At 41.1% G+C, this 8,112-nt stretch overlaps 1 pseudogene; it reads right to left on the bottom strand.

Annotated features, from left to right (window-relative positions):
* Nucleotides 1-4,375: 4,375 nt before the first annotated feature.
* On the bottom strand, nucleotides 4,376-7,203 carry LOC117440210 (general transcription factor II-I repeat domain-containing protein 2B-like; annotated as a pseudogene).
* Nucleotides 7,204-8,112: the final 909 nt, after the last annotated feature.

Below are 8,112 nucleotides of genomic sequence, written 5' to 3'. Positions count from 1 at the left end.
ACATTCTACATTGTGTCCCCAAAATACTAAATTAAGTATGTTTGCACACCTAATGCTGCTTGTTTCGATATTGTCGTCTTCTCAGGCTCTTTGTCCCTTTATTAACCACTCATTAGCAACTGTAAATATAACCTCTTCTTTATTAAATATATGTTTAAATAAAGTTTGCTTGATACCTTTAACCCTCCTGTTGTCTTCGGGTCAAATCTGACCGATTCACTACTTTCATTCATCATAACTTTTTAGTTTTACATTAGATTGCATTCAGGCTTTATGATATCCTTCACAGCAGACATTTGAACATGTAAAATTGCTGATCAGCACTTTCATTGCATTTTGGATGATTTAGTCAACTTTGTAAAACCCATGGTGTTCCCGGTAAAATGACCGCCATAAAGAAAAGGAATTAGTAACCATCCGGATCAGATCACACACACATACCCACATGTATACTCTTAATGTGTATACTGTATATGTATATGTATACTCCCCCTTATGTGCCCAATCCCCCCTGACACACACACACAAATTATTTCCCTTATGGGGACCTCCAATTTGTCCCCATAAGGGAAGCCAGTCCCCACACGTGACTATGTAAACAGATGTAGGTCCCCACAAGTATAGTAATGCTAGAACACACACACACACACACACACACACACACACACACACACACACACACACACACACACACACACACACACACACACACACACACACACACACACACACACACACACACACACACACACACACACACACACACACACACACACACACACACACACACACACACACACACACACACACACAGACAGAGAGCTGATTGTCTGTGTGCAATAAAATCATCACACCTGGCACACGCAATACATGTTCAGTGTCTATTCTTTGTATATGTACTGCAGTGTTTCATGTGTACCAGTAGTCTGACACCATATTTACAGTTTGATAGGGTGTTAAATGAAATGTGGTGATGGTTAATGTTTTTTGGGTTAATGTAATAGCAGTTAAAACAGGGCCGTTCACATTTGACCGTGAACACCAAAGTAAGGGGGGGGACACGGAGACAATAGGAGAGTTAAGTAACTGCTCTAGTGTGATAATGAATGAGAGACTGCCAATGCTACCAAACGACTCTGCCAGATGAAACAAATATTTGAAATGCTAAAATATGCTGCATGTAAATGAGTTTTGTAAAGAAATGGCATGAATACAAATATATTTTGAATAAATGTCAAGGTGGCTCCCCCAAAACCTACTAATGAGATATATTTTGTATTTGAACTATGTGTAACTTTTATTTTGAAGGATTCGTGTTAGTTCCCGTCTTATATTATCATGTAAACTTGACAGCGGCTCAGGGAAAGTGGCCCAAAGACGTCAGAACAAACCACACCTTCCTGGCTGGCGTGTTACCATGCCACTGGGTCAATCAAATCTTAATGGTGCCTTTATTTTAACTACATAGTAACAGGGACACTATTTGCACTGCTTATGCCTCCATAAGCAGTGCAAATAGTGTCCCTGTTACTATCTTAATCAAATGTACTTTTAATATGCACTTGAGTATTTAAGGACACTACCGTTCATGTAAAAGCAACAAGAAGTCAACTTCTAATCTTTCCCTTTTTTCTCTCTTCACTGTAAACCATTAAAAAAAACACCTTTATAAATGCATCCATTATCAGAGGTGTCATTAAAAAAAATATATCAAGTCTTTATTTATATAAAAAGCTCAAATGTATAGAGTCAACAGTGGGTTATTTACTGTATATTCCTTCTGTATATTCTTTCGTACCTATTAGTCCCATGGGCAATGTGTGGAGTTTTTGGTTAGGCATTGTAGTATCTCATCCTAATGGATAAGCTTGAATATTGCAGTTTTATGATATATAAAAACATTTATTTTACTTTTTTTATATAAACAGAATACCTTTATGGATTTTCTAATTTTTTTTTTTTACAAAAGCAAGTCATACAGAGCATGTACATTCGGTTCCAATTGAAGTAACGATATATACACACATGCTGACAAATCAAAATCTCCATTTCAATCCCACCACTCTCCCACACCCATTGAGTTACAATAAATATGAATTATTTATCCGACACTTATTATTGACAACACCCCGTCATTAATTTTTAAAAACACGAGTGAAACACATGCTTGGTAGCTGCATTGAAACCTGGTCTCCTAATTGGTTTGTTACTACTTCTGACTGTACAAAGAATCCTTAAAAGTTTAAATCTAATTAAGGCAAAGCTATAACAAACCAAATCATTTGTGGTAACATCTGTATTCCATGTGTTTACATCCTCGTGTGTTTTTTAATGCACGAGTGACGGTAATAACGCATTGGTTATCCAACGGAGCATGTTTGGAGCAGTGCTGTGTTAAATACCGCCGCTCACTGTTCACTAATGTGGAAGTCTGACCTGTGTTTCCCCCGGAGCTCATTAGCTGAGTGCAGAGAGGGAATTGCCAGGGCTGAAAACATTACATTACATGCACATGTTAGACGCTTTTATCCAAAGCGACTTACATACTCAGTACTGTGGACAATCCCCACAGGAGCACTTTGGGGTGAAGAGTCCCAGGGACACACCGACATGCTGACTGCAGTGGGGTTTGAACCTGCGACCCCTTGGTCCGAACACCAACGCACTAGTCCACTGCGCCACACGCCTCCAAACAAACAATGCCAAACATAGATGGCACTCGATTACATTTCAAGAGGGATTGTGCAAAGGCAACTTACTCAACTCAACTCAATGAACACTGTTTAATAATCAGGAGACTTGAACTGGATCACACACACACACACACACACACACACACACACACACACACACACACACACACACACACACACACACACACACACACACACACACACACACACACACACACACACACACACACACACACACACACACACACACACACACACACACACACACACACACACACACACACACACACACACACATGAATGTGAAGTATGTTGTTAAAGGAGGATGAAAGCGTAATTAAGGAGCACTATGGAGTGACTTTGATGGTTATTGGACTCAGGATTAATTCATTTGGATTCCCGCTGAATGAAGAAATGAAAGGACGGCGCAAGTGGAAACAATTCACAAAGGCATTAAACTGTTTAAAACACATGCTCAAAGTAAGCCGGATTTTGCCGATGTGTTTATGTGGATTCAAAAGTCGTAAATAGCCCCCGGGTTGGGAACCACTGGTCTCGAGTAGACAACCGTCCACAAACTAAAGCAATTTAATAGACACAAAAACAGACAAAACCGAATTGCAAATGTTTGTATTTCGGCTTGAAAATGACTTACAAGGTGTTTGGTGGAGTTGTGTGTGTGTGTATGTGTGTGTGTGTGTGTGTGTGTGTGTGTGTGTGTGTGTGTGTGTGTGTGTGTGTGTGTGTGTGTGTGTGTGTGTGTGTGTGTGTGTGTGTGTGTGTGTGTGTGTGTGTGTCACAAATCATCAGCTCAGCCGCATTCACTCATTCGTTTAGAGGCAGAGCATAAAATTAGCAAAATATAATAACATAAAACAAGCTATGGTAATCAGCCAATGCTCAACCGTCATGACAGCCATTGTTGGTGAATGATTTAATGTAAATCAATCGATCCTTACAGCACTAACTGGGACAAGAAAGGCAATAAAGAACAATCTGTACCCAAAAACCAACCATCACATGCACTTTTGAGTCTTCATAATGTACTTTCGAAGACATTTTGACATGCAAACCTCTCCATCCAAGAGGAGCACTTTGAGACAATCTGTCGCTGTACAAAGTGTACCTTCATCCAGTTCCACATCATCATGCCCATTTGCTTTGTGCTAATTGTAGGGCATCTGATGGTTATGTAAGGGCTCTCTGCAGGCTGTACACACACAGAGATGTGGATCAGCAGATTCATCAGGGCTGCACATCTGATGCAACATCCTTAGAGGAAAAAAAAAAACTACAAAAAGCACAAATGCACTATTTTGCAATTTCAGAAGTAATATAATACATAATGCACTGTTTATTAGCTCTAGTACCTGGAATACTTTCTCCAGATCCAATCGCCCTCTCCATCTGCTCTTCCAGGAGGACAGAGAGTGTGTGTCTGACGGAGCGTTTTTACCCTAGAAATTTTCTTCAAATAAAAAAGTCAAAAGCTTTTACCAGTCACGGACTAATGGCGCACACCTGTCGAGATAATCATTCAGAATAACGATGCGCTCGTTTCTTACCTCTTAAAATCCAATTTCGGTGATTACATCTTGTGGCTGCGCAGCATTTAGAAGTTCATTTGACCTTACCAGGTAATGGACTAGAGCAGGGGTGTCAAACTCATTTTCACCGAGGGCCACATCAGCATAATCGTTGTCCTCAAAGGGCCAGATGTAACTTATAAATGTAACTAAATGCAATGTAACTAAATGCAATGTAAAATAAATGTAACTACTCCTTAATGTTAAATAACTCTGAATGTATTACTTATTCAAGTTACAAATATTACATATATATATTTGCATAGATGTAAAAAATATCTTTGCTTGTTGCTTTGTTATTATAACAAATCCTTTTAATTTGTCAGGTTATGAAACCCACATTACTCCATCAATCAACGATCAAACTATCCAAGTTAATAAAGAAAAATAACATCAAACAGAAGTTATGACATTAACTTTGTTCAAAACTTGAAATAACAAATAACTGTAAAACCAACAATTGTGAGCTGCTAAGAACATGTGTGACAGATGTAGCATTTTACAAAAACAAATGGCTGCACACAGCCTTGCAGGGGGCATACATCCAACTAATGAGAGATGGTTTGATTACAGTAAACATTTGTCTGCATAAACACATAAAACCTGCAAACACTAAATACATTTCTACACATATAAAGTAGTATATGTAATAAACTCACAATAAGGGTTGTCTCAGTCCACAACTATATTGGTCAAGTTTTTAGGTTAGTTTTTGATGAGGAGATGCTGCCTGTCCTTGAACACACCATGTGGATCCCCTCTCCACCATCCTCATCCAACGATCATGTTCTGAAAATAACAAACACAAAACAAAATGCAAGCACAATCATTACATTGCACATAGTTTAACTATTCTTCTTCTTGGTTGAATTATATTTTATTAGGTTTTTAAAAATGCTTACCAATGTGTTTTCTGACCAGATGTCTGACACCGTTTTTCCATGGCCAGTGTGTCAATGTCTGGTTTTAGGTCCTGTGCTGTAGCAATCCGTAGAACAGCGTGGAGGTTGCCGTCAGTGATGCGTGATCTGTGCTTGTTTTTGTTTAGATTCATTATTGAAAACATCTGTTCGCACAGATAGGTGCTCCCAAACATAGACAGAACACGGGCAGCATGAAGTCGAAGCTGTGGCATGGAAGCAGGGGGCAGTAGACGGTAAAAGTCCTGGATTGTAGCATCCTGGAACTTTGCTCTCAGGCCACTATCGCTTTGAAGCTCTATTAACTCCATCTGAAGGTGTTGGGGTGCAGTGCACATGTCGGTGGTGAAAGGACTAGCAAAGATGGCAAATCCAGAGTGCTGTGCTCTGAAGTCAGAGAAGCGCCGATCAAACTCATTCATCAACAGGCTCAGTTTGGTAGCTAACTGAGCACATGAGAAAGTACCGGGACATGAGGCTGAGATGCTCTGACAAACAGGAAAGTGGGCAAGATTGTCCTGTTTCACTTGGCACATCCATAGGTCAAGTTTACGCTGGAAAGCCGTGATCGTGTCGGACATCTGCGTGATGACTTGTTTGCGTCCCTGCAGCTTCTGATTCAGTTGGGCGAGATGCTCGGTTATGTCACACAACATAGCAAAGTCACACAGCCAGTTTGGATCTGACAGTTCAGACAAGGGTTTTCCCTTACTCTGCATGAAAAGAGCAATGTCTTCCATAAGCTCAAAAAATCGTTTGAGGACTTTGCTCCTACTCAGCCACCTTACTTCTGTATGGTACGGCACGTCTCCGTGCTCCGAGCCCATCTCCTGCCAGAACAGCTGGAACTGACGATGATTCAGGCCACGCGCCCGAATGAAGTTCACTGTCTTCATGACCGTGGTCACTATATTATCCATCCCCAGCACCTTCCCGCACAAAGCTTCTTGATGGATAATACAATGATACGTTATCAGAGGCGTGTGACAGTTACATTCTTGCATTTTCTCCTTCATTAGTCCAACCAAGCCCACTTTTCTTCCACACATTGCAGGTGCACCGTCTGTAGTTAATCCCACCAAGTTTTCCCAGGGCAATGCGTTTTTAATGACTGACTTCTCCACCGCATCAAAAATGTCCCGTCCCGTTGTGGTCCCATGCATGGCAGCCACATCCAACAGCTCCTCAGTGACAGAGAGGTCCGACTTCACGCCTCTAATAAAAATAGATAGCTGCGCTGTATCCGTGTTGTCTGTGCTTTCATCAACAGCTAATGAAAAAGCTATGTAGCTGCGTGTCTCTTCGGCCAGCTGTGTTGCCAGGTTTCCTGCTAGTTCCTTAACTCGGTGTTTCTTGATAAACTGACATTTTTAAAAGTCTGTATCTGGTCGGGACACACCTGCTCACAGACCTTCAGCATGCACTGCTTCAAAAACGTTCCCTCTGAAAAAGACTTTGAAGCGCGTGCGATTTCTTCAGCCACAACAAAGCTAGCTTTCACTGCCGCATTGTTTTTGGTTCTGGCTTTCGCGAACACATTCTGCTGCGATCGCAGTTTGCCTTTTAATTCTTGGGCAATTTGTTGTTTTTCTTGATGGCTGATTTTGGCATACTTAGCTCCGTGTTTGGTCTCAAAATGCCGACGTAGATTGTACTCTTTGACAACCGCCACCGCCTCATAACACAAAAGACATACCGGTTTTTCTCCTTGAAGCACAAACATGTATTCACCTTCCCATCTTTCTTGAAACAGCCTTCCATCTGCATCAATTTTTCTCTTCCTTGACATTTTGGGATCATTATTTGTATTTCTCAATTCCACTTGTTGGTTAAATCGCATCGATGTGGAAACACTGCAGTCTAGTGGCGGGATGCCGTCACTTCGCGGGTAACATAATCAGCATGTATTGTGGGAAATGTAGTTTTTGGTCACTGCACGCATTTGACTTGTTTATTTGTATACAATCAAACCTTTTAAGCTCTCGCGGGCCACATGAAATGACGTGGCGGGCCACATTTGGCCCGCGGGCCTTGAGTTTGACACGTCTGGACTAGAGTCTTTACCTTCTGACCAAACCTACATGAGCACCGCGGGTTGCAGGGTGCAGTTGTGCCAGGAGACTTCTACCATCCTTCTGCCATTTACTTTACGAGCAATTTGCCTCCTAAATTGGGCTTTTAACCCCGTTGTCATGATGGCGTATTACGAATGAACAACATTACTGAGATTCAAACACTGAAGTTTCATAATCTCTCCCCTTTTTTGTACCTAAGGTGTACTATTTCTTCTCCCTTGATAATCTTTCAATACCAAGATGGTGCTGTGTTGGTTTTCCAATTTAGTTTTTATCCGCTAACGCAGGGGCTAAAGAAATATCCTCCGACTGGTGTGTGCTGGACTTTGTTGTTTTTCCCATTAGTGTAAAATCTAGGGTGAATAGACTCAAAATTCAGAAACCACTACTGAGCTGAAGACTCGTAAACAGAAAAACAGGAAAGCAGTTCAAGCCTGTGCCATGTTGCCAAAAAAGCCTTTTGTGAGTGCTTTACTCTCTCTGGGCTTTTTTTCATTGCCATCAGTCCCCATGAGAGGAATTTGGGGAAACTTGTCTGCCTAAAGAAATTACAGCAATTGCTGCTTCTGAAAATGCCGCAAAATGATACCATGTCTATGCTTAATAGACGTCTTTACAATCAGGAGCAAAGAAGGTAAAAAAGTCATATAAGAAAGGATATCAAGAGTTGCTGAATGGCTCAACAAAACAGGTCTGATGTTGACGCAAGAGAAGGGTTAGGGGTAGGTCATTTCCTGTAACCTACCGAGATTCAACTTAAAGCTGGGGAATAAAATGACTTGGTCAAAAGGCAAGGTATTCAACCGGCATATTTACCAGAAATGTTGCCATTGCGACT

Source organism: Pseudochaenichthys georgianus, chromosome 24, assembly GCF_902827115.2.
Source record: "Pseudochaenichthys georgianus chromosome 24, fPseGeo1.2, whole genome shotgun sequence".
NCBI lineage: Eukaryota > Metazoa > Chordata > Actinopteri > Perciformes > Channichthyidae > Pseudochaenichthys > Pseudochaenichthys georgianus.
The sequence above is the reverse complement of the archived record's forward strand: the minus strand, read 5'-3'. Positions and strand labels throughout refer to the sequence as shown.